General features: G+C 43.4%; 1 long non-coding RNA gene across 2 annotated transcripts; it reads right to left on the bottom strand.

Moving 5' to 3' along the window:
- Positions 1-399: 399 nt before the first annotated feature.
- On the bottom strand, positions 400-12,198 carry LOC142817943 (uncharacterized). Of its 2 annotated transcripts, XR_012895431.1 has the most exons (4): positions 11,952-12,198; positions 8,959-9,068; positions 5,201-5,410; positions 400-1,046 (listed from the first exon to the last, which is right to left on the bottom strand). It is a non-coding gene; the product is annotated as an uncharacterized LOC142817943 (long non-coding RNA). The 2 variants fall into 2 exon arrangements; XR_012895430.1 differs by lacking the exon at positions 11,952-12,198 and having other exon boundaries at positions 8,959-10,138.
- Positions 12,199-27,241: the final 15,043 nt, after the last annotated feature.

Raw genomic sequence — 27,241 nt, 5'->3', positions numbered from 1 at the left:
CAAACAACCAACCTCGCAGCTGTCCTCAGCATGCCAGCAGCGAAGGCCACGGTAGGAGTGCTCCATCCAAGCGCTCAAAAACCCCAAAGCATAGAAAGCAGACCTGACAACCTATTCAACCCGGAGTACCTCCACCTAACCAGGCAACTGCGCATTCATCCAGGAACTACCCAGCGCCTTCTTCGCAGTGCAGTGCGAAAAGCTACAATACGTGGCCAGCACTTCCGCAACGAGAGCCCACCCATCCCTACTGAAACGTTCCGTAAGATGCGGAGACCTCACATACGGAATTATTGGAATATGGAAGACGTATGATGCGGGCTCCGCATAACACGTATGATGCGGACTCCGCATCTTATGGAAAGACGTATCATGCGGAAATTACTGAAATGTGTGCATGTTACGTCTGAATCTAGTGCAAAGCAATATAATGTGTAAATTGAATAGACGTCCACATCTTGAGTACTTGCAATACTGTGTACAAATCACAATATTTCTTAAATGTGCATGATGAGGGATTGAATCATCGGCATTTTACTAATTGTTGTGATGCAGAAGCAAAATTACCTTTTAAATAAAATACATTACAAAACTACTAAATTAACATGCTAGCGATCATAAATGGTGGTTACATTGTAACACATTAATGCAGTGTTCTATGCAAGACTTAAAGAACTTATAAAGTTATTATTATCAATAGAGAAGCATTAATATACACATCAGCCCTGCTACAATCAATATGTTTTTTTATTTGTCTGTATGCTCCAGCTGTGAATAGTGACATTGCAGTTTGATCGTACACAAATGAGGTGACTGCACCGCGACTTCACGAGCTCCACCTAAGCCACAGGATGGTGGCACAATGTAACAGCAATTTTAGAACGAAATGTTTAAACATAAATAATAATCATAGCACTGTGAAAGTGTGGCGCTGTGTTTATCTCATGAATGCCTTGTGGAGATCGGCGAAATGCTGCTTGAGGCTCCGGCACCACTGTAAATTTCGAAGGTCACTGCGATAGAACTTATGTGTCCTTCATAGGCACCTGGAAATGAAAATAATTGGCACAAATAATGTCAGAGACACATGTTAGCACAATAGTTTACATGCACAAGAAATATAACACACAGAATGAAACTGAAAATTTAAGGCACACAATCCTTCATGTTATGCATATGTGAATAATAGAAGGAATGAGTGTATAAATTAGTTCTGCCACATCAAAAAAACAGCATGCTTATCACAGTGAAAATAACTAGGTTGTCACGATTTTCAATGGTAGAGATAATCGATCATTATGTCCTTATGAAATTATGATTTAAACGCTTCCTGCACAGTAAAACTTTAGGAACTGCAAGTGAAAGCTCTCAGTGTTCATTTAATAGTGTGTGCATGTACATCTGCTGCCTTTATACTATACAGTTTGTGCACAAAACTGGCATCTTGAACAATTTTGAGAGTTAAACCTAAGCAACTTATGAAGGTTAAAATCACCATGAAAGCAAGCAGGACCAGGCAGGTGCCATTAAAAATCTGTGCAAGCCAGATAACTATAACCGAACTGCACACATATAGGGGAGCAAAAGTAACAGTAATTCGGCTGCTGACCCGCATGTCGCGGTATCAAACCCCGGCTCTATTTCCGATGGAGGCAGAAATGCTGTAGGCACGTGTGCTCAGATTTGGGTGTACGTTAAAGAACCCCAAGTGGTCGAAGTTTCCAGTGCCCTCTACTACGGCGTCTCTCATAATCATATAGTGGTTTTCGGACGTGAAACCCCACATATAAATCAAGAATAACAGAAATAAACTGCCAACAGAAAAGTTGGGTGCATGTGCTATCTGTAAGTGCTTACACCTTACTACTTACAGCATGCTCATTCCATTTTAAATACCGATATTGAAAATAACTGCTCTATTAGGAATGTAAAAGGTAAGGTAGAACTGAACGACTCTACAAAAAGTGACCCTATTATAACATCACGTTTTCTTATAACAAAATTGACTAAGACTCTCAAATATCATTATGCAAGGAAAAAATCTTCAAAAGAACAATCAAGTTTGAAGTCATAATTATTTATATGTCTCCTATGACTATAACCAAGAAATCAACCTCAACATGGCTAATGTTAGTTTTTAAGGCCTATGTTCACTAGACAATGAACTATACCACAAAGAGCACAGCATTCAGGCAAAGCACCACACAAAAAAAGAAAGCAGTCCTTTTTGTTTTTACCTACAATGCCTTTAAAATGGTATTTTTACCTCTACTTTCCGCTTTTTATCTAAGTAACTGGTGTGAAACAAGTTAGCTGAAAATGCACTGTGCCTCCAAAACCTGTTGGTTGAATCTGAATTTAAAAAAAATGGTGAAGCTTGCACTAAATTAGGCTCCACAAGCCTTGGAACAGTGAGACTACATGACTCTTAGGACTACTTTAGTTACTTGTGTTTTGTTTCTGGGCCTAAGCATAAAGACAAGGGCTTAACTGAATTGCTGCTAACAAACAAATGCCTTCGAAATTGCCCGAGCGTCAACGGATGCTCAGCCATTTGTTGTTTTTTGCACTGGGCTATTCTACACCAAACATACAAACCATGCTGCCTGGCGACCATCACAGATGTATAGTTTAAAAAATGATGGTAATTTACTCTTCTGAAAATAGTTATTTGCAGAAATGTTTTGAAGAGAAAAGAGTAGTGGTCACGTGGGTAGCTTTAGAATTTCGCAGAATGTCGTGCGGGTGTTATTTGTGAGAAAAATTTCAAAGTACCGCTTTTTCTTGCCACATCAAATTTGACCTACATATTAAGTAAAGATGCTTCTTAAAGTATTTGAAGTCAAGTAACATTAGTGCAATTTTTCTGCTACATAGGCTTTGAAGAATTCCGCCAAACTGTTTATCGTTTGCATTTCTTGTATGGCAATATTGCATTTTGTATGAATATTTGAGCCACAAATACTCACTGCACAGAAGTTCTATTTTACGAAAGAAAATAATGTTAGGTCCAGATTACAAATATCACTATATAATCGTTTTTGTCCACATTGAGATGCGATTTGAGCTGTCTGTTTGTCTAATTGAAAATTACTTTTATATGTAAGTTGAAAGCAAATAAACAGTTCTTGTTACATGGCAAGTGTTATCATTACAAATTTTGTTTAAATGAGGAAAATGATTTTTGAAGTCTCCTATTAAGGGCCATGGGGAACTTCGGAACGGAAGCTGTCGTACATCAAATGCAGAAAACAGCCATCATAAGAAAACTTCAAAAATTCATTTCTACTTTAAGACAAAGTGTAATCATATAACTTGCCATATAAAGAGAACTGCTTCCTTGCTTTTGATGTGGCAAAAAAATTGCACTAATATTACTGAGCTTCATGCACTACACACAATCACCTTTACTTAATACCTAGACCGAATTTGGTGTAGAAGAGGCAGTATTTTTGAAACACTTTTTACTTTTTACAAACAACACCCAGACGACATTTTGGGAAGTCGAGAAGGCACCAACGTGGCCTAATATTTTGTTCTCTGCGATATACTTTAATATTTGCTGTTTTCAGAAAAATACAGCAAACGAGCACAATATTTTTTTTTTCAAAACACATTTAGGACGGTTGGCAAAATGGCTGGGATGTTTGATGCGTAATTGCCTCACTGCCAGCATTTATTCTTCCGAAGCTCAAGCTATCACCTCTCTGTTACTGCCTCCCTCACATACAATGCCTGCATAGGAAAGAAAAAGAAAGGCAGGTCCGACAAAGTTCACAAGGCGAGATATTTTCATGTTGGATAAATTCATTACCATAAACAGCAGCAAAATAACATTCATTTTGAGTAGTCCAAGACACAAGCTACATACCAGCATACTAAGAGCCAAGCACAAACTTTTCAATTGAACATGTGTGGTGATAGACAGGAAGCACTTATTGCAAGACTGATCAGTCTGTAATTAACTAAATGAAGTACAATGCACTGTTCAATCCAACACCACATAGGCATCTTTGCTATAGCAAAGCCATGTGTCATTGATTCATGCACTAGATGGGACAATGCAAATGTAACAAAAAAGGTGAAAAAATAAAACAGGGGAAAAAAAAGAAAAAAGGGGGGGGATGCAAAGTAGGAGCAGTGTAGCACTACTTTTACTTTGCATTCCCCTTTTCTTTCTTCTTTTTTCTTCTTTTCTATCATTTATCTTTTTTTTGCTTCTCTTACCCCCAACCTCCAACAGGAGAACACTTTGTATCAGCGCAACCTAACTTGAAAAGAAGCAAGGGCTGCACTCTTCTGCGTTATAGGTTTTTTTTTTCAGACAAACATTTCCAACAGGCACACACGCCTATACCAATAGATGATGTCATTACTGACCCCATTTAAACTAACACGCCAAGGATGACAAGGTGACTTCTAAAAATAGGTCCTCCTATCGCAACATCGGCCAGCCTGTCTGAAGCACTTCTACTGTTCACCCTGATTACCCCACTAGATGTTTCCATCTGTCGACTCACATCTTCATTTTGGATAACACTAAGACGAGCTTACATTGATGAATACGCACGAAAGTTTAGTGATGTATCATGTATCAGATTAAGCAACTCTGTTAAAAAATTATTGATAGCTTGCTTCCAGGCTTTTTATACTGTAGCCTGAAACTTCGTAATGTCTTCTATGCACATGAACCAGATTGACAACGTAATGCACAACATGCTTAAGAATACTGCAAGGAACAAGATAACGACAAAACGACCAGCCACCCAAAATTTTCGCTGTACATGTTTATAAAATGTTCATGTACCCCAAACGAGGTACTTATGATACAAGCCGAAAAAACCTACAAGTAGGGCCTTGGAGTCTTCTGGAAGTAGACGTGTTGCATTTTTTCTGTAGAGGGCTTTACACCCATAAGTGAGGAACAAAACTCCTGTATAATGAAGAATGTTGACAGCTATCAGTTATAGAAAAACCTAATGCAGCTAATCTTCCCCGACACATCTGTACATTTAGAGAGGTGACGTAGCTTCTGTGATTCTGGCAGTAACTCCAACAGGACCAGTGCGAAAATTGGCACTACTTGGCTAGACAAATGTCCAAACATGCCTGCCCGACTCCCTCTAGCCATCCTGGCTGAATCTGACACACGATTTCTTAACTGCTGGCTGGACAAAAACAAAACCACTGAAGCACTCACAATACACAGCGTGAAGTTCCTCTGGAGTGGTCAACTTCGTCTTCTGCGATGAAAGAGCAGCACAGTGTACTGATAAGGCACTCCTTGCAATGGTTTTAAATGCCACAAAGTGACCTTGCTGTTCCTGTCGAAGAGAGCTTCGGGAGCTTGGAGGGTGCTTGCTCTTTTCTGGGGGCTGCTGCCGCTCCTCGTTTTTTGCTCAAGGTCAACCTGCATAAAGTTGTAGACGAGGCTTTAAGAGTTGTATATAATGATATACAAATTTTCGCTGAACACACATTTCCTCGTGGCACACTGAGGAATTTCTTATAAAACTTAAGGCCTCGCATATGCAAACATTTACAATCGATCCGAAGATGCACTCGACTCTAAAGAAGCAAGTTTGTTATGTAGTGTATATAAAGAAAGGTCATTCAGCACAACCACAACTACAGTTGCACACGAAAACGACATTTTACACAATCCTGTTTATTTACATGGTCCATTTTATTTTATTTACACGGTCCATTTTACACGGTCCTGTTTTACACGATCTGGTCTGCATGAACTCTTGAACCGGGCACCATATAGATTGAAAGACACACACAGACTTTGAGACAAACCTAGTTTCCCGTGGAGCATCCTCTTGCACTATAACAACACATCTCAATCTAGTTAGTTGGTCAGAACGAGGTGAAAACAGCTCGCACTTGAAAAACACGGGCAGAAGGAATGACGCCTGCACCCTGTGCTTTCTGTACATTCTCGTTGAGGGTGCAGTTTTCACCTTATCCTTATGCAATTTCACATTTATAACAATGTTCACTGTATAATCTTTGTGGCGTTAAAGTGTGTGATACCGTCATGTGTATCCCATGTAATTTATAAAAATAGAATACAAGATAGCTTGATTCAAAAATAACAAAGTGCATCCAGCGCCATGTCCTGTAGCCATTCTTTAGGCAAGTGGCAGAATGATTTATTCTTCAAAACATATCTTACTTGTAACCACTACAAGAGCTAACTCGTACACTGGCACATTCTGTTTACCTCTTCAGATTATAAGGTACCTTTTTTACACCAGAAAATCTTCACGAAGAATAGAAGTGTTGTAATTGTGAAGAAAGAAAAGTAGAAGGAAAAAAAGATATTGATTGATTTGTTGGGTTTAACGTCCCAAAACCACCATATGATTATGAGAGACACCGTAGTGGAGGGCTCCGGAAATTTTGACCACCTGGGGTTCTTTAACGTGCACCGAAATCTGAGTACACGGGCCTACAACATTTCCGCCTCCATCGGAAATGCAGCCGCCACAGCCGGGATTCGAACTCACGACCTGCGGGTCAGCAGCCGAGTACCTTAGCCACTAGACCACCGTGGCGGGGCAGGAAAAAAAAAAGATAACCTGCCCTGTACAGGGACCGAGCCTGCGAACTTTGAATAACATGTCCGATGCTCTATCAACTGAGCTACCATGGCGGCTATCCCTCTTCCATTTTGTGCGGTATATATGTGCATTTATACATTGAAGAGTCAGTCAGCGCTGCCTGTTACCATTATGGCGAGTGTGGGACACCTTTTTTTTGCCTACTGGCAATTACATTACGATTGCAATTACGTTACGATTACTTCCAATATCCCTATACTTCTTTGGCAGCATTATGCATCTGTCCGTTCTCAGAAAATCTGCTAGTCACAGGAAAAGGCAATAGTTCGCCCTCCCACCTAAATGCATGTACTTGAATACATGCACAATTGATCAAAAAAAAAAACAAGTCACACACCGCTAAGATTACTGAGATTCACTGTTTCAGATTCATGAGTAAAGGAAAGAAGTATAAATTTAAGGGTTTGTTGTCTTTGTTGAACACATTATAATGAGAACTAGCAGACAATGATGCCAAACAAACTATAGGTGATGTTATCAAAAATAACTTTAACAAAATTGTGAAAAGAAAAGTGAACGAAAACGTAACTTGGCGGCAAGTTACTAATGGGTTGACATTTTTTGACAATTGAATTGACATTACTTTTTATAACATCCCTATATTTTTCTGAGTAATGTTGTCGGGTAATTCTCATTATTAGAGTGGCGAGTAGGCTGACAAAGAAAGTATATGGCATTGATACTTCTTTTGAACACCTAAAAGTTTGAGGAACTTAAAAGAGTGGAAGCTACTTTGAGTAGACCCGAATATTTAGTTGGAGCGAAAAAAAACCGTACACACATTTTTACCAGGCTTTTTAACCTATTTTGAGACATAAAAGTGTATGCTGCCAGTAATGTTAAGTACCATTACTTTTGTCACACTATGCACTGTAGCAGGTGTAGTTAGAGTGGTGATAGTGAAGGATTAATCAAGCACGCCACCAACTGCGTTCACATCAATGGTCGCGTATTTTAAAAATAAACCTGCTGTATAGTAAAAAAAATGTTAGAGCATTTATGATTTAATGCAAATCAAGTTAAACCGACTGGGTAAGCAAACCATTTGCATAAAATCAAAAGGAATAAAGTGATTCATGTATTATAACTATGTGAACAATTTCAGCAATGCAGGGCAAAGTGACAACAGTTCTATTAAAAACCCCTCTCATTATAACATGCATGAAAAGCACCACACCAGAATATTTTATAGTGCATGTAATATCGAGACTACTAGACTGTCTATTGACCTTTTAGAAGAAGGGTATCTCCTTCACATTCAAGGGGCAACCACTTAGCCTTTTCCTGAGCTTTTCTGTGAATATTTCCTGAATTTCAGATATCATTAGGATTGATTTAGAGTAAACAGATTTTGCTTACGCATTGAAACCTAGTTCTGTATGTAACTGCAATTATGGGTGCCAAACCATCTCCAATTAATTTTTAACATTTCACTTATTTTTTAACTGCAGCAGCACAACTAGCTATGAGTGCCCAAAAAGTAGCAAGAAACAATACCTTTACCTCTTTGAGCCTTTTGGAAGTGTTCAGCTTCTCAGTGCTCACCTTACAACATTTTTTTTAAATACGTGTTTGTATGCCCACTGCTCTTGCTCCTTGTACAGTGAGGAGGAGCACATGGCAAGAAGAGACAAGAAAGAAGCATAGCGAAAAAAAGCGAAATAAGCGAGGACCTCTTTTGTATCGTACAATGTGTGTAACATTACTATTGCGACCACATATAGACAAATTATCACGGCTATGTATCCATTGTAGAGTCATACACAGCTGCAACACCACAACTAAATTTCAACCTTGTGTTGGTTTAGGATCCCTTTATAGTTGCAAGCTAATGATATCTGCATTTGTTTGGCACATACTAAGATGCAGTGAAATGTGATATGGTAATCTCATTTAGAATGCACGTCATGTGGCTTCATTGTATATGTGGCCACAAGTAACTCTGGTTGAAAGCAATATGGCAGAGCCTAAACAGACGTCACCGACCACTCCAATCTGAACTTGCCTTTGCTACTTGCCCATTATCATCCCAGCAAAAAATGAATAATTGAATCTGCTACAGATAAGTGCTAGCTTATGCTAAGGACCAAGTATGAAGGGTGTTTTGTCATTATTGAGATCAGTTATTTGTTCAAGAACACTTGCTGTCAAACACAAATACATTGCTGTGGAAGCATTAAGACTCAAATATAAAGCAAAAAAAGTGTCTCTAAAAATTACAGGCCACAAGGCAAGATAAATATTTGATATACTTGGGATGTAAGGCACGCACAAGAGGTGCTGCCATATTATACTTTTCCTTGTGTTGAAACCTGCTTGCTTTACTCACCCAACACATCTGTAAAGATGCCGTGAAAACACCAAGGAGCTGATGCAGCAAGGTTGAACACATGTCCAGGGATTCCACCATTCCTAAGCAGCCCTACAGCCTCCACAGTCCTGCAACCATTTGTAAGATAAATATAGTTCTATCCAAAGTTCTTGGTTTACAGACACACATGCAAGACGCATAACCACTCTATAGGAAGTTTGCATGATAATGCGCTGGGTAGCAGAACGGATGCCAATATCAAGTATCCCGGCCTGCCGCTTCTTTCTTTCCGTTCTTAATTAATCAATCCATGGTTATTAAATGTTCCCCCAATGTGAAGTGTGCTGGCAGTCCGGTGAAGAATTGCAATGTATTTAGAACACAGTCCAATTCATGGCAAGTAAGCATGCAATAGCGTTTTGTCAGCTCTTCGAGAAAAGAGCATGAAGTTTAGCTAGAACCCATGTTTTTTATAAACACCATTCAATTTGATATAAAAGTTGTGAGCAATATGTAAAGGAACACGGATTCATGTTTAATCAATGATTTCTTATAATGTACTGATATGAATGCAACTAACTGAATATGAAACCATCAATTTTGCTCGAGAATTTAGAGTTATGAACACTATCGCACTTGCCTGCTGCATCTTGTCCAAAACAGCGGCAAGATAGGCTAGTTTATGTAGGTGAGTAGTAATGAGCAGTGCAAAGTAACAACAAGAAACACCAGTAACAACAGTATGGGGCAAGCACAGACTGCCAACTGTATAATTTATTACACAAAAGTTCGCCTGAATATCAGTCAGACAACTTGTGCAAATGAAGGTCCAGTTGGGCATGAACTAGTTACGAAATCAACAATGCCTGCTTTCACTAACAGGACCCTCATTCACATAAAGTATGCAGCGATAGGCCCCTACCGAGGTACGTCACAGCATGATGTCACTGGCACATGTAAAAGGTGTGGCTGGAAAAACACTCCCGCTGGTGGCTCAGCCCGGTACAGTCGTGCGGTGTTTGGGGCAAGTTTTAATTTTTCAAAGCTTACACTTCACGTTACAATGTCGACATTAGCTGTAGTATGTGTCAGCAAACATCCAGCTGTGTGGTAAACTGTGTGGTAAAATATTTGCCACGCTGTCTGTTTATCTTGAAGAAGTGAACACACGTGGTGGCCTGTGCGAGCAACAGCGGCATAGTTTTCAAAAATGTGCACTGTTGATTGCGGCATGTAGTGTGCATTGAAAGGTATTGAGAATATCGGTTCAACTGAGAATACTTAGTGTGGTGTGTGCAGTGTCAATAACAATGTGTCTTGTTTACGAAGACTAGCACTCATGGCAGGGACCGGTCGATGAAAAAACTTGATTCGACATTTTAGTCAAGGTAAATATGCACTTGACGTGACCATCTGCGAGTGGGTACATCTCGGTGTTTGCGCTGTGTGCAGAAAAAAATTGCAAGGTCACCGGGCTGGAAGATACCATTTGCTGAAGCTGCATGTATGAATCGCCCCGACGAGTACGCAAGCTCAATAAAGGTATAACTCGTTTTATCGAAGGCCTCATATTTCTTCATGTAATAAGCAGAGATTCTTGTTTCACATATACTCAGTACCTTTACCGCTCTATATTCATGAAGTGACAATGCAAACAAGTTTGTGTGTTAGGTCCTAAGGGAGCAATGTAAATATGCAAATAAGTTGTAGGTGTCAGATGCAGGGATGTAACTGCACAAAAGATTACGTATATATTAGGCTACAGGTTTAGAATCGCATACATCTCGGTGGTCTATCAGGAACGTCACAAACAACTTCCTTGCCAACCAGCCCTTGCACAGAGGGAGGGAATGGCTGGCACGGTGCTCGAAGTGACGTCACACTATTTGCAAACATAGAGAGGTTTCTTACTTAGGCAACATTTTGCACAATATATTTTTTAGATGCAAGACTACTCATCCACATTGATCATACTGATGTCTTTTGTTGTTACTTTGTGCTGTGAGTTACTAGGCATTTAGTCACCATGATCTTTAAAAGCTAATTTCAGTGTTCTCTCTCATATTGCTGACAACTTTGCTGTTGCATAAATTGGGCAAAAAAGCAACACAGAAAGGCTGTCACAATAAATACACCAACATAGGTATTCTCCTCCAAACAAAAGTCGGCACTGGTCCTGTCATTACCCGTCTTCCTTCTCTCTTTGCCTTGTTTGTGCTGAAACAGCCAAACACCTGATGAGTTAGATGAGAAATATTAACGCATCAAAACTATAAGTGCTTGCATCAGCAACTACACAACAGCGTGATAACCGCACCCCTGCCACACAGCAGCGAAACAAATTTTGAACATGCTGGCAGTGTATTACTTTATAAAAAGCAACTCTGGCAGATTACAAAATCTCACATTGTGCATGCAAGTTTTCTTCAAAGTCAGGCGTACAATGTAGGTGCTGGCCGGTACATTATTAGTTACAAGCAAAGGCGTCTTGCAGGTACATATGCAGATTGCACGAACACCTCTCTCTCTACACTAGGCAAACACATTATATTTTTTAACAAGCACACGCCACTGTTTAGGGGCATAATAACGCTCTACCGTGAACGTATGCTAATCAACCCTCTTAGGCGGTTGGCTAGGTGAATCGAGCCAAGTTACAAATTGTATCGCCCGCGAACGTAAACAAAATGCTGCTTTCCATCAAATGGCACTGCAGGCTTCGTTTAATCAACAACGTAGCAAGCGCCGTGTGCGTCTTCCTCACTACATTGCACATATGAAAAAATCGATCACCATACACATGCACGTTGCCGCAGTTGTCTCGAATTAGCTCCAGTAAGGCCGCGCCGATGCGCCATGGCTCTGCTGGCGTTAGCGTTGTCAAAGCGAATCGGCAACCGCCCTCGCAAAGGCGCGTAAGGTTGCCGTTTCGCGACGCCTGGTTCGAGTGCAGCAACACACACTTGCACTGAGTGGCATACTTGGTCTACATAAAAAAGTGTCCCCCTTACCTTTAGTTTCTTTCACACTGTCCTGAGGGAAGCGACCACAGGCGTCAGCCGTCACCTCGGAGTCCTTCGAGCGCCCGCCCAACTTGCCGATTCCTTGGACGACTCGCACTTGATCCGCACTCGGACAACCGCGGGAATAGGGCGCAATCTTAGCACATCACACGAACGAGGAACGGCGCTTCCTTGCGTAAATTTAACATTTCGTGCTCTCGTGTGTAGCAGCGCGAACACATGAGACACGCACCGAAACGGCGTGCTCACAGAAACAAAGAAGACAAACAACATGTGGCTTTAGCTGTGAATGGATTTGACTTGGATAGCTGTGTGAGAAAAATAAAAAAAAACATCTGTCGCTGCTATAAACTGAAAAAAAATGTATGTTATCTGGCAAAATAACTTTAAAAGTGATAAATGGTTATTCAAAAAACAAGTTACAACTTATGAATATTTTCGCAGGTCTTTGTTTTGTTTTTGTTCTAGCAGACGACAGCCTCCTACTGCTTCTACGACAGACGTAGTGCGGTTTCACGTTCGGTGCGTGTCGCCGACGCAAAGCTCTACAGTAGTGATATCAGAGTTATCAATTCTCAATGAATCATAGGATGGCTACAAAGCAGTAACATTTTGACATAGTGCAGTACGCAATCTTTCAAGGTATGACATTTCTTTGCTCTGAAGCAAATCGAAGCAAGCCGGCCGGCGCAATCAGCTGATGTCGCCGCTACGCGAGGCATGGTCATGCGCAATAGCGTCGCACCCCGCGCTCGATTTGTCATGAAGCGATAGAGCTACCAAGTGGAATACAGCTAGATGCAGGGATTAATGGCGTATCACTCTAATTCCCTGTGGTGGCCGACTCAATCACAAGAGAGCCCCGGGAAACAACCTTCAACTGCTCAAGCTTGTGTGTGGGTGTAAAAATACTTGTTTTCATCCGCGGCGGTGCAGCAATCTATAGTTGAAAGACATGCGAAAAGCATGTGACGTATATACAATCCCAAAACATATGCACACAACAATAGATACGATCGCATATCGTACATAAATATACCAACACATAGCGTGTAAAAAGCAAATTTATATACATAACTTAAACACCAAGCTAGCTTCAGCGCGAATAGCTTAGCAAGCTAACGCACTCGGTTCACGTTCGCGAGCACAACTAAGTGGCGCAGGTTCGAGTCCCGCCAAGTTTAATTTTTTTGTTTTTTTTTCAACGTTTTTATTGTACTGCTATCTTTTTTAATGCCTTAGGTTCTAAAACAAAATAAAAGCGATATTGCGTTCAAGTACGTATGTGGGACTGTGTTTTTTGCGCAACAGTTATGATTTTTATTTTCATTATTAATTTTTTTATTTATTTCATAATATAACAAAATTAAGGACTGAGGGGAACAATGGGTCTGATTGATTGTGAAGGGACTCGAGAAGTGAGAAAACTCAAACCAAAAAATTTATTTGAGAAAAATTGAGCATTTCACAGCCGGACCAGTTTCTTCAAGGGTAGGCCCTAGGTATGCGCGAGACTTGCTATATGACTCATCTCAAGCTGTGGCAGTTGAGGGAAGGCAATATCACCGAGAAGCAGTTCCAAAATATACTTTGGTTGATGTTTTTTTGATTCCTCCAAAATAAGGGCTGCACAATTGTGATCGAGCCAAACCAAGAATTGCGGGCACGAAGTCATCAGACAGAAAATGAATAATGTTGATTGTTTGAAAAATTGCCCTTAATAAAAGGAAGAGTTATGGAGTGCTACGTAGCTTAACTCGCAGTAGGAATTTTATGTATACATATAGATAGTTTAAAATGGACAATGTTGCACACACAGACATTGGCTAAATTTCTTTGCAGCACAGTTGAAGCATCTATGTAGGACTGAAGCATCAAGAGAAGCTCATGCGTCCTCACTTTATTGCGCTTTACATAGCTTGTATGCGTCCATGCAGCCATGATATGATATATTTTAAAGCATTTGTTTAACCTATAATCTTCTTATTCATTAAAGCTGGCCCATAAGTTGTGTCTTATGTAGCACTACAATTGAAGCGTAATCTGCATGGTGGTCTGAAACAATGCTTTTGACAATCTCAAAACGACCCAGCTCTATACACGACCATCCGTGCATGAGTGATAAGCACCATTATGTGTTTGTACATATCAGTTGTGCTCTCATACTTACTTATTTTTCTGACCACTTCCTCTGCCCCTACCTCGTTTCTGTCGTGAAGCTGTGGCAAGTTGTGTATAGCTGTATTTATATTGTAGGAGCACATACTATCAATAAAAAATTATTTTTTAGGCTACATGCAATTAGTTTTCATAGATTTTCATTTCTTTTGTCGGTGCTCAGGAGAGCTAAGCTCATGGCCGATATTTTAAAATGACATATCTCTTTGCCAATGTTAATGAGAACAGTTTCATTAATATTGACAAGTTCATTCACATTGAATTTAGTTCTCATTATTATTGTTTCTACCAAAAAACGAGCCCTTGAAGTTATGCTTTTTTTGCTTGATTTGTTTTCGTGTGACAGCATGCAAGTAAAATGACAGTTATTTTCATTCCTTGTGAATGACACATTTTCCGTGTGACAGACTTTAGCACCTGGTCATCTGCAGAAGTGTTATTCATTCTGGAAAAGGGCGAACAGCGGTGACTGACAACACAGACTAGGCTGCGTTATTCTTTTGTACTATATATGTCACTGTGCGTTCATTTATAACTTTATAGAGCTCGGATTTCCTGCTTAAAATGTGACAACAACTGTAGAGTTTCCACATTTTTGCAACAATCCACATGCCTTTCATACACTATTGCACATTTTCGTAAGCACCTTACAAAATCTGTATATTTCCGTAAGACCTTACATTCTGCATTTTCCTTATGAAAGCTTCTGTACACTCCATACACTTTCCTTATGCTTCCATCATGAACTCTCCGTATGCTCCATAAGTTTCCTTATCTTTCCTTATCCTTCCATATACTCCATAAAAAGCTTTCCATATATGCCATACATTTTCCTTATCTTTCCGTATACTCCATAAAAAGCTTTCCGTATACGCCATACAATTTCCTTATCCTTCCTTATACTCCATAAGAAGCTTTCCGTAAATGCCATACAACTTCCGTATATTTCCATAAAACTCCATATTTTTTCCGTATGTAGCATAAGGAAATGTTACGGAGTCCATATATTTTCCGTAAGATTTCATACGGAACGTTTCAGTAGGGATGCACCTGGCTTGGAGGCCAGAACAGCGGCCTCGAGTTCATCTTACTTGGCTGCAGGAGGTCGCCTTGATCAAGCCACACAGTCGCAGCTAGAGCGACGGCAGGCCCCCCTGGCCGTCCCTGGTAAGTCGCCCGTTGAGCAGGCCTCCCAAAATCCTTCGCGATCAACACCACGCCATTCACCAGCCCTCTTTCAACAGACGTGTGCCTAGTATTTCCAAACCCCAGAATTCACTCAAGCCCTCACACAACTAGTTCTAAAGTTCTTAAGTGATAGCCTTGAGGCTGTTAAAACACAACTGAATAACGAACAGGAACAGGCCCTCCAAAGAATGGAGACTACGTTTAGTCACCGCATAGAAAAAGTTGAGGCTGCAAATAATCACCTGTACGATATGGAAGCTCAATCATCACCAACCTGTAAGCATAAACAGCGCAAATCTGCCGCCGGTTCCTCTCAGCACACGGCGCAGGCGAACAGCCCACAATCGGGAGTTTCCACTCCCACAACGATCCAACATGGCGAATTCTAGTAATCGACAAAATCCCGGAAGAGCAGGCTTGCCTTCTCCATCCGCAAATAAAAATTCATCTGATATCAACATATGGCAGTGGAACTGTAGAAGCATCAGAAAAAAACACTCTCCATTGGCCGCCTACATTCAACACTCCGCTGAACCACCTCATATAGTGGCTCTGCAGGAGACGGGGTCTGTCCCTTTCTCTCTGCAAGGATATCAGGTGGCATCGGTAACATCGCGTACCGCTATTCTTATTCATAAAACCCTTACATTCATAGATCGGACCCCTATGAGAAGCTCATCAGAGAATGGAACCGAGTACACTGCTCTTGAGGTAATCCCGTCGAATCACACATCGGATAAAAGACTCTTGGTAATCAACATATACAGCACCCCTAAAGATAAGGACACTGGCATACCCGAAATGCTTGCTCAAACGCGGCCCAGACATCGCATTATAGTAGGTAACTTTAATGCACGCCATACGGCATGGAGTTACATAAGTAATTCACCGAAAGGTAACCTTGTACATAGCGCCATGATGTACCACGCACTTACCTTAATTACTAATCCTACTGTGCCAACGTGAGTAGGCACTAGCACCGCGAGGGATACCACGCCTTACCTCACGATGGTTAGTGCACATGTAATAGTAAAAACACATGAGGTTCTGCCGGATACATTAGGCAGCGACCACCATGTTATTCGAACAGTCATAACGCGAAATTCTAAAATTTTCCGACCTAAAATGCAGACCCTCGTTGACTGGGATAAACTCCGCACATATATCGCTGCGGAGGATACCACTCTGCAATCTATAGAGTCCTGGACTCAAAGGATACAAGATGCTGTTGTTAGGTCTGGTAAAGAGATTAAGAACACGCCAAATGCACCTCAAGTTGACCCCACCTCGTCCATCTGTGGGACGCCCGACGAAGCCTTTGTAAACAATGGAAACGTCAGAGGCTAAACCGCAACTTTCACCTACGTATCGCTGCAGTCACAGAGGAAGCCGCACAGTATGCCACCCAGTTAGCGAAAGCCAATTAGGAAAACTTTGGTGGGACACTGAAAGGAACACTTGGCACAAAACGTACATGGAACATCTTAAGGGCCCTTCTAGATCCCACGTCGACCAAAAAGCACATTCACACTGCTACACAACGGCTCATTTACCTAGAAGAGCAAAAAGACACAGACATTATGACACACATAAAAAACCTTTAAATTCATCAGCCCCTACCGGTGGATCTGAACGCACTGCCTTTAACACCCCCTGATCCGGACGAAAGCTTGGATGCAGATATCATGCTTGCAGAGGTAAAACAGGCCCTTGCTTGTATTACCCGGGCCACTGCACCAGGGCCGGATCGTATAACATATAAGATCCTCCGAAACTTAGAAGACGTGTCTCTACAGGAGCTCACGGATCTCTTTAACGGACACTGGAGCAAGGGCACACTGCCCTATGTTTGAAAACATGCACAGATTAATCTGATTCCGAAATCAGGCAAATCACTACTTTTCGAAAATTTACGACACATCTCGCAAACGAGCTGTGTAAGTAAACTTTTTGAGCATGTTGTTCTCCGTCGACTACAGCCACAATTAGAAGCTAGCAATTTCTTTCCCAACACCGAGTTTGGCTTTCGCCCCAATTTATTGGCGCAGGATGTCCTCCTGCAGGTTAAAGAGACTCTATTTCATCCCAAATGGCAGACAGCCCAAACCAGAACCATTCTCGCATTAGACATACAAAAGGCTTTCGACAATGTAGGTCACGAACACATTCTCAGGACATTGGCCACAACTGGCTGTGGTCGCAGGACCTGGCATTATGTCAAAGCTTTTTTGGAAACCCGCACCGCCAAGGTTAGATTAGGTACACTTACATACGCCATTTTTCTCTCCCAAACAGGGGTACACCCCTGGGAGCTGTCCTATCGCCACTCTTATTCAATGTAGCCTTGGCCCCATTGACCAAAGAGCTTGCTGATATTCCTAAATTACAGCAGGCATTTTACGCCGATGATATGACTTTGTGGGTGTGTCATAGCTCTATTGCGGAGGCACAAGACATTCTACAAACTGCCATCAACGTCATCGAGCGGTATATTAGTAGAATAGGCCTCCACTGTTCACCAGAAAAGTCGGAGTAACTTACAATTAAACCCCGCATGCACGACCCAAGCATTGACTTGCACGTGCGTGGTCAACCTGTGCCAAGAGTACATAAAATCAGGGTATTGGGTATACACATACAATCAAACTTAAACGCAAACTACACCTTGAACATTCTTGATAAGCAGATAAAGCAAATTTCAGCACTGATCTACCGGATTGCGTCGCGCAATCATGGTCTATCTGAAAAGGACACCATGCAAATTGTTGAAGCTTTGGTGGTTAGTCGCCTCGCTTATCATCTTCCGTATCACCATCTCACTCAAAAGCAAATGTAACGGGCTAACAGTTTAATCAGGCGGGTGGTTAAAACCGCATTGAGGTTGCCGATGCGCACCAAAACTACACTCTTCCTAGAGACAGGTCTGCATAATACTGTGCAAGAAATAATAGAAGCACGGAGAAGCAATCAGCTCCTGCGCCTTTCTCGGACACCTACAAGGCGGAACCTGCTCCGAACCCTGGGGCTTGAATCCAGTGACGCGATGCGATACGAAGAAGCATGGTCGCCTATTCCAATAAGGGTCGCGGCACACATGCAGCTCAAACCATTGCAGCGCAACAGGAATCAACAACGCCATCCAGGCCGACGCAAGGCACGCGCTGATTCTTACATACGAAGGTACGAAAATCGTGAAGACGTCCTTTATGTAGACGCTGCGGTAGCCCCACTTGAAGGAACGGCCATGGCTGCTGCCATGACAGAAGACGGGCGCATTAGCATTTCCGCGTCCGTTAAAACGGCACGCCCCGACGTGGCTGAGGGGGTCGCACTAGCCCTAGCAGTGGTGCATGCGGCCGCAGATTTTACCATTACAGAAATTTGCACTGATTCCCAGAGCGCTTATCGATACTTCGGTCAAGGCATAGCACCAAAGGCAGTCTCACGCATACTGAGCAACATTCCTTCACTTCTCCATCCGGTGACTATCACGTGGGTGCCTGGCCATGAGTGTATCCCCGGGAATGAGCGCGTTCATGGGCATGTCCGAGGTCTTTCCATCCGAACCCTGGGGGACCGCTCACCCGAACCCGTGAGAAAACCACAAGAGGGAATCCGCACCTACCATGAGATTACGAGGTATTACCAGAACGGCAGACGAGATTTCCTTGCCCCGCACTTCTCCCTCACCCCTATTCTGAGTTCAGTTTAGCGCCAGCTGCAGACAAAATCATTGATTTCTCCGTATTTGGCACACCTATTTTACCCCACTCTTCACCAACCACATTGCACCACCTGCGGGGCACCCCGGGCTGTAATCTGCAATAAGGCTGCCGCTATTTTTAATTCCAGGGGTGTAGTAGGCTACCATACAATCACCTGATTTTCGGCGCACATGGGCTCAGAGGTGCATCCGAATCTTTCCAACGCCAACGAACTTGTCCATAACCGTGCGCGAGAAATCACGTGCCGCCGCGGTCCGGGCGGGTACGGAGGAGGGTTCGCAGATAACTTTAAAGATCCATTTGGCATCTTTAACGAGGTGATGTCCCATTATCATTTGTCTAGGCGGAGGCACCCGCTTTCGCATTCTAAGCTCACTCGGCTGCAGTCGTCGGTTCTTCAGATGCTACAGGCAGGTTCATTCCCATCTCGTAGCACATTCAGCCACTTTGCTGATGGCATAACTCCAGGATGCCCTAGCTGTGAGGCACATGACTGCACACTCACTCACATGCTCTGGCAGTGCCCGGCGTTACATGGCGCGAAGTTCAGCACAGAATAAGACTTGGATAGGGCTCTTAAAAGCCCCGACCTCTCAGTCCAATACTAGGCAGTCCAGGAGGCCTGCGAACGGGCGGACGGCCACGGTCTTCAAGTCCTGGCGTGGACGCGGCCAGTGACTGCGGCGGACCCCTCTTAGGGGGGCGTCTGACCAGTTGTTTAGCACCAAATAAAGTTAATTTCACTTCACTTCACCAACGTCACCACCAGAGCGACGCGTCCACGCGTCTTTGGTCACTGAAGAGACGGACAACTGGCGTGAAGTATGTCGTTGGAGAGAAGGATATCAACGGGCCTTGTATGCGTTTCGAACGCACTGTTTTACGTAGTGTTAAGACAGCAAAAACGCTAAACTTTTTCAATTGCGTTGCATTGAAAATTGCGTTGCACTGGCAAGTTTAATTGAAGTCAACAAGCGTTCCTGATTATGGGGGTTATTGAGCTTAAATGATCTTTGGAACCAAATTTCAAACTCGACATGTGGTGTTCATTCGATTGCTTGGTATGCATGGAGTTTTTATTGCGAAGAATTTCTAAGCAAAGTTCGGCGACTTTGACCGCATCTATCTATCTATCTATCTATCTATCTATCTATCTATCTATCTATCTATCTATCTATCTATCTATCTATCTATCTATCTATCTACCTATCTATCTATCTATCTATCTATCTATCTATCTATCCATCTATCTATCTATCTATCTGTCTATCTATCTATCTATCTATCTATCTATCTATCTATCTATCTATCTATCTATGTGTCTATCTACCGTCTATCGTCTATCTGTCTAGATGCCTTTGACATTTAGCTCTCCTGGCCGTTTCGATAATTGCATCTATACCAAAACTGTTATGGTATAACATGACAGTAGGACGAGCATTAGTGGCAAGTCATAACATGAAAATCACGACATGCTTCTCATGAATGTCATGACTTACATGTTATGGTCTTGCTGCTCTAGAGGTGGTTTCGGTCACATCAATTATTGCAAAACAGTTATGGTATGACATGACTGCAGGGCGAACACAAATGACAGGCCCTAATACGCATCTCATGTCATTCATGACTACAAGCCATGCCCATGATGCACTCGTGGTCGTTTGATGCACTTACAGGTTATTATATTTCGACCGCAATGCGCCTTCAAAGGCTTAACGGCATTTTTATGGCCATCACAAATCTCAGGGCCGAGGTGGGACTTCAGTGCCTGCGGCCAATTATGAGGAGCTGAGTGACCATGAGTGATGGCGTCGACAATTTTAGTTTTGTCATCGCGCTGCCAATATACATATGAAACCGCCTGGTGGTGACTACTGGTGGCCTAGTAACGACTTTAGTTTTTCTGTTTTGCTTGGTCAATGCAGTGCGTTCGTTTGCATTCTGCGTTTCTGTTGTGCCTCTTCGAGGGACTTTACGTGTAGTCGTGAGCGCAAAATTTATTATTTGAAGCTACGCTCATGGCGAACAAGTGACACGCACACTGCGTTCGTATGTCTTACCAGCCAGCGTGACTGCAGCGTTAGTCTCCACCTGCTGCACCGCTGCTCAGTACGGCGTTGATTTGAGCTGCTCGAGAAATGATCGAACACGGGTATGATTCGCGACGGCGAGAATGAACGCAGTTCTATATTACTCAGTGTTTTCATCGTCGCTTATGAACACTGATAGCGGTTACAAAAAATGGCAGCATATCCACTGGGTAAATGATGGAGAGTGGGGCGAAGCATCCGTCCGTCCATTCGTTCTTGCTTTCGTCCATCCACGCGTCCACCCGTCCATGCGTTCGTCCGTGCGTCCATCCACCCGTCCGTGCCTGCATCTGTTCGTGCGTCCACACGTCCATCCATGCGTCCATCCCTGCGTTCTTCCATGCATCCGCCTCTGCGTCCGTCTATCTGTCCATCCATCCGTGCAGCCATCCATGCGTCCGTCAATGAATCTCTCTGCGTGTCCGTTCGTCCATCGAGTCAACACTCTAAGTACCACCACGTCTCATCTTATCATCATATATTCCGCATATGAAAGCACCGCCATCCAGCGGACATTCCGAGGACTAAACGAGAAGTGGCCCCCACACACTTTCTAACAGCTTGCGCTTCGTGTCTACTTCCCACCTTTAAACACCTCGAGTTCACGGTATATACTATATATCTGTATTCATGGCACTGCGGCTGAACGCTCGCTAAACCTTTCGAAAACCAAGGAGGTTACGCCTAGCGAGTATGACGTAGCAAACTTTTTTAGTCAGATAGTGCTCGATGTACACGCCAATGGCTGCTAATGGGAAATGAGAGGCGGCGAATTCGGCTTTTACTTTCTTACGGCTTGCGCTTCGTATCTACTTCCCATTTTTAACCACCTTGAGTTCATTCATGGTATATACAAGACATACTAAATTTGGTAATAAAGTAGGTGAATAGATGACGAAGGTATGAGACTGGTGCAAACATGAGATACGTGTCATGTAACAACATGACTACATGCTACGTTCATGATACGCTCACGGTCGTTTCGCCAGCTTTACATGTACAAACTCGGAATTACGCGACGCGAATAGACGACACAGGTAATTGACACATCCAATTATGATAATCACGACATGCGCGTCATGGAACAATATGACTACATGCAATACTCAGGATGCGCTCGAGCCCGTTTTGCTAGCTTCACAATTTTTCAAATTTGGTATTATGTGATGTGAATGGATGACCAAGGTATGTGACCGGGGAAAACTTGATAGTCATGAGATGAATGTCATGTGAGAACATGACTACATGTCACCATCAAGGCGTCAATACATTTCAACGTGAGGCGATGCGCGTGCTCACCAGCGTTCATTTCGTCGCGTTACGCTGGCGTTACGACGCCAGACGCCAGTTTTGCCATATACTCGTAGGTGTGCGTTGCCATCCAGCGGACATTCCACTGTAATCCAGTGGACATTCCAAGGACTAAACAACGAGAGGTGGCACATGCACACTTTCTTACGGCTTGCGCTTCGGGTCCACTTCCCACCTTTAACCACTTCGAGTTCATGGTATATACTAGTTCACTGTATTCATGACACTGCGGCCGAACACTCGCTAAACCTTTCTAAAACCAAGGAGGTTACGCCCAGGGAGTATAACGTAGCACCCCTTTCTTGTCAGATAGTGCACAATGTACATGCCAATGGCTGCCAATAGGGAATGAGAGACAGAAGAATTCGGCTTTTAGGTAATGCGCATGCCACGAATTTTTCATTTTTCAACAACGCACAGGAGAAATCTTCCACCGGCACCAACTTGCAGATCAAAGCGTAAGACATGGTGCGCACTACGACAAGGCACGAACGGGTCCCGCTTTAAGGAGCTTCGCCCCTAAAATGGGGGTGGCGAAGACTTGCCTCCACACGTGCCCGCCGTGCACATCAATTCTCAACTGAATCTGGCATCACCATTTTGTTTGACCACGCAAGCAGATGCGGTTACCACGAGAGGTTACCGCTTGACAATGTTAACAGCACTTAAATTTGGTGGGCTTCGCCCCTGTTTTTATTGGGTTTGAAACAGGTCACCCTAATTGATAATACATATGGTAATTAGTCTTTTTGTTGCACTATTGGTACCGAGGTTTTACTGGCAGTTGGTATGCGTTGACGCAAAAAGCGCCGCAGGTATGAAGTCGATATTATTGCTCTTATGAAACTTCCTTTTGATTGATGAGGAATTCATAGCAGACGTTCTATCAAAATACACAAAGTATTTCGATTTATTTGACCATTTGAATAAAGGTCAAACGGGCAACGCTCATTTTTTTCTTCACAGAACTTCGTTTGGACAATTAGCAAGTAAATGTGATCTCATAGGCAGAACAACTCTGAGACGTAAGCAGAGCTAGCGCTGTGGCCTCGCAAGACAACTTCGATTAGCTTTCATGATCTGCCTCGTAGGAGCTCCCCCAAGTTCTTGATTTGTTCTCTCATAGAACAAATAGATGTGAGCGTCGTCCTATGGTTGTACGCTGACGGGACAGCTTTTTGCTCTCCCATAGTAGAGTACCAAGTACTCTAAATCATTAAGAAAATTTTCTAAACAAAGTACAGAATACTTTATATCGATAACCAATTTTTCTTACCCCTTTCTCCTGACACCATTTTCGGGGTGTGGAATGTGATTAGGACATTTCCTCCGTTGCCCTTTTAACGTGACGGGAGTAAAAACATTATGCCATCCCTCTGTAAAGGGAACAATGCATAGATGCAGAGCAGTGGGTGCTACCGCTTGCACTGGCAGTGAGGTTCACACTGTTGCCCATTGCGGCTTTACGCAAGGCAGAAGCCTGGGGTGGCGCAAAGCACGCCGTCATAGAGCGTTGTTTCCTACTGGAACATGTCAATTGCTGCTAATGGGCAGTGAGAGACGGAACACTCCAACTGGACACAGAGAACCACTGTCCACTGTTATTTGACGCGCACGCTGGGATTGTTAATTGTTGACAACGCACAGGAAAAATATCCCACTGGTACTGTCTTAAAGGCGAAGATATGGGGTGGCCAGCGAACGGTTGTGCAGCGCAACCAGTCGTTTTTTTTAATCACCAATACTCGTAATCGTTTACTACTTTTTCTAAACAGAACTCACTGACGCAACGCCTACATCGGCATTGCGAGACGAGAGAGAGGGAGCGTAGGAAAAGAGATAGAAGAAGGAAGGGGACACGCATGCGCAATGGTGATGTTAAGGCCGTGGGGACCTTGGCGGGGATGAATGTCTAGAAGGGAGGGGGGAGGTAGCGTAGGTCAGAATATGCTTTCTGCTTCGGTGTTACATAAAAAAATTACAGCGTCGCTCTTCAAATAACAAGCCAGCCCAATTAAGGCTGTGTCCGGCAGCTATCCTAAAACACGCCGACGGAAGATCAAACTTAAGGACGAAAATCACCGATATCCAATTCGGCCACTCTCATACAAATAATCCAGTAGAATTGTCGGGACTTTAAAGCTCACACTAAGTGGGCCAGCCTCCAGCTTTTTATCTCAGCATTTGATACTCTTCCTTCTGTGGTAGCGCTTCAGGAGCCAGGAAGTGCCGTCACACTCACGAACTATACACTATAAGTTTCAGCAGGACCATTTACCCTGCATCTGCGTGCAAACAATTATACGGTCAACCAAGTTGACCTCGATCTCAAGTATAAATTTCCGTTCGTGATGGTGACGCTCCTTCTGCTATGTAAACAGTTCCCACCACTGCATGTGCTGAACATTTATTGCTCACCGAGACTAGCCAATATCACATTCGCAGACACTTTCAGCCACGCCTTGAAGGTTTCGGCAGGGACCCCCTGGTGATCGGGGTTGATTCTAATGGCCCGAGCACACTTTAAAACTATGCGCTTGAAGAGAAACAAGAGCTTAAGTTGGCGGACCCTATGTCCACGCTGTGCCTAACTCTCCCCACCGACACTGCCTTCCCGACTCGCGTTGCTAACTCTGTGACCCGGGACACTCCTCAGGACCTTACCCTCACAAAAACATTCAGTATGTGGATTGGGACAACACTGAGGAGACACTCGGCAGTAACCACTGCATACTCAATACAACCATTCACACCCGTCCTTTAGCAAGACCTCACAAAGAGACTAAATAACCTGATTGGACAAAGTTTCGAACGCTATACACCGATTCGATACCCATTGAGGAGCAAGGGTACCAAGTTCGGTCCCGGCCACTGGTTTGCACCCTTCGCTCCACACAAAGACAGATCAAACTCTCGGAGGTGACTCTGGTGGTAGATGATCACTTGTTTCACCTCTGGGAGGCCCGTCACAACCTTGTCCACTGATGGCGCCGGCAAAAGTTCAATACAGCGCTGAAAATTCGCATCGCTGAGCTCACCCAGCGAGCAGCACAGTACGCGACCCTGCTCGCTGACTAACTGGGTGGACCGATGCAACTCGGCGGTTCAACAAATGTCACGCGCTAGTACTTCGTGCTTCTCCGTGCCATGATTGATCCTACACAAACTCGAACAGAGACACAAAAGAATCTTGAACGGGCATTTCACCGCTGCAAAAGAGATACAGAAAAACTGGCACGTAGACTCCGAGACCAATATCTATGCATTAGGGGGGACTCCCGAGGGCCCGCGTACTCATATGCAGGTTGTGAGAATGTGTATCTGAATCAACTGTTCCCGTTACACGACCCGAAGGTAGCTCTTGCAAAAATGAGGCGAGGAACGGCACCAGGAAAGGTCAAAATCACAGTAAAGTTACTTGCCAACCTTGCTGACTCAGCCTACACAATTTTTTGCAAAGACCAATTCTATTTGAATCGAGCAAACGCCCCTTCCAGTTGAGTGGAAGACAGCCCTGGTCACCTTCATACCCCAAGGAAGCAAATCTATTAGCCCGTACAACCTGCGCCCCATTTCCCTTACGTCTTGTGTGGGAAAATACTGGAGACGATGGTGAGCGATAGGCTGTTAGAGTTTCTGGAAACCAAAAGTGTATTTGGACACCAAGTTCGGGTTCCGCCCACACCGGTCCGTGCAGCATGTCTTTCTTCAAGCTCGATCGTGAGATCCTAAATCCAGTCGAGTATCCCCAAAATGACAAAATTGTGCTCGGTTTGGATCTGAAGGGGGCTTTTTATAACGTGACCCACGAAGTTCTTTTAGCCCATTACTGACAGGTGCATTGCGACCAACACTACTTTATCCCCGTGAAACAATTCCTCACTGACCAACACACATTCGTATTCAGAGCAGAGAACATGGCCCTTACCAATTAGGCACGAGAGGAACTACACAAAGAGCTGTCCTCTTTTCCCTGCTATTCAATCTGGCAATGTTAGGACTTCCCGTTCAGCCGGTGAAAGTTGAAGACATACAGAAGGCACTATAGTTCCACGAAATCACTATATACACGTCACATGGCTCGGCAGGAGACATGAAGGTCAACCTGCACCAAGCAGTGGGCATCGTTGACGGCTAGTCCTGTCGCTGTGGCCTTAAGTGCTTTCCGTCCAAATCAGAATACATGCACATACGCGCTTTGCCACAGTGCACCACCAAAATCGACCTCTCCCTTCATAGCGGTCCCATACCCAAACGCGCCGAAAGTTGAGTATTGGGGCTCTTCATACACAAACAACGCAGAGCAGACACAACATTGGTCAAATTCTGTAATGGGGTGGGGGACTAGGTGGGGCACATGGTCCCCTGGTTTTCCAACAAGCGCGGGGGGTTACGATGCAAAGAGGCCTTGCGGCTGGCTCACGCATTCGTAACCAGCCGTGCCCTGTATTCGACTCTATATCTCCACCTGCGCAAGTTCAATGAGAATGCACTGGAAGTCATTCTCGGCAAAATCTACTATACCCTAAAGCAAAAGGGTGTTAAAAGGGTGTGTGGTTCGTCATTTTGGGGACTAATGGGGCTACCACAACTATTAATCCCTTTAAATACTAACGGCACCAGGTCTAACAGTTAGTCTCCACAGGCGAGCTCTAGGGACTAACATTTAGGCCTCGCATTTACACCTTGGTGAGTAACCGTTAGTCCAATAAATAATCTCAAAGAACTAACATTTAGTCCTCGCATTTGTACTTTATAGAGCAAATGTTAATCCCCCCATTTACAC

Source organism: Rhipicephalus microplus, chromosome 5 (assembly GCF_043290135.1).
Source record: "Rhipicephalus microplus isolate Deutch F79 chromosome 5, USDA_Rmic, whole genome shotgun sequence".
Lineage (NCBI taxonomy): Eukaryota > Metazoa > Arthropoda > Arachnida > Ixodida > Ixodidae > Rhipicephalus > Rhipicephalus microplus.
This window is presented reverse-complemented; position numbering and strand designations above follow the sequence as displayed.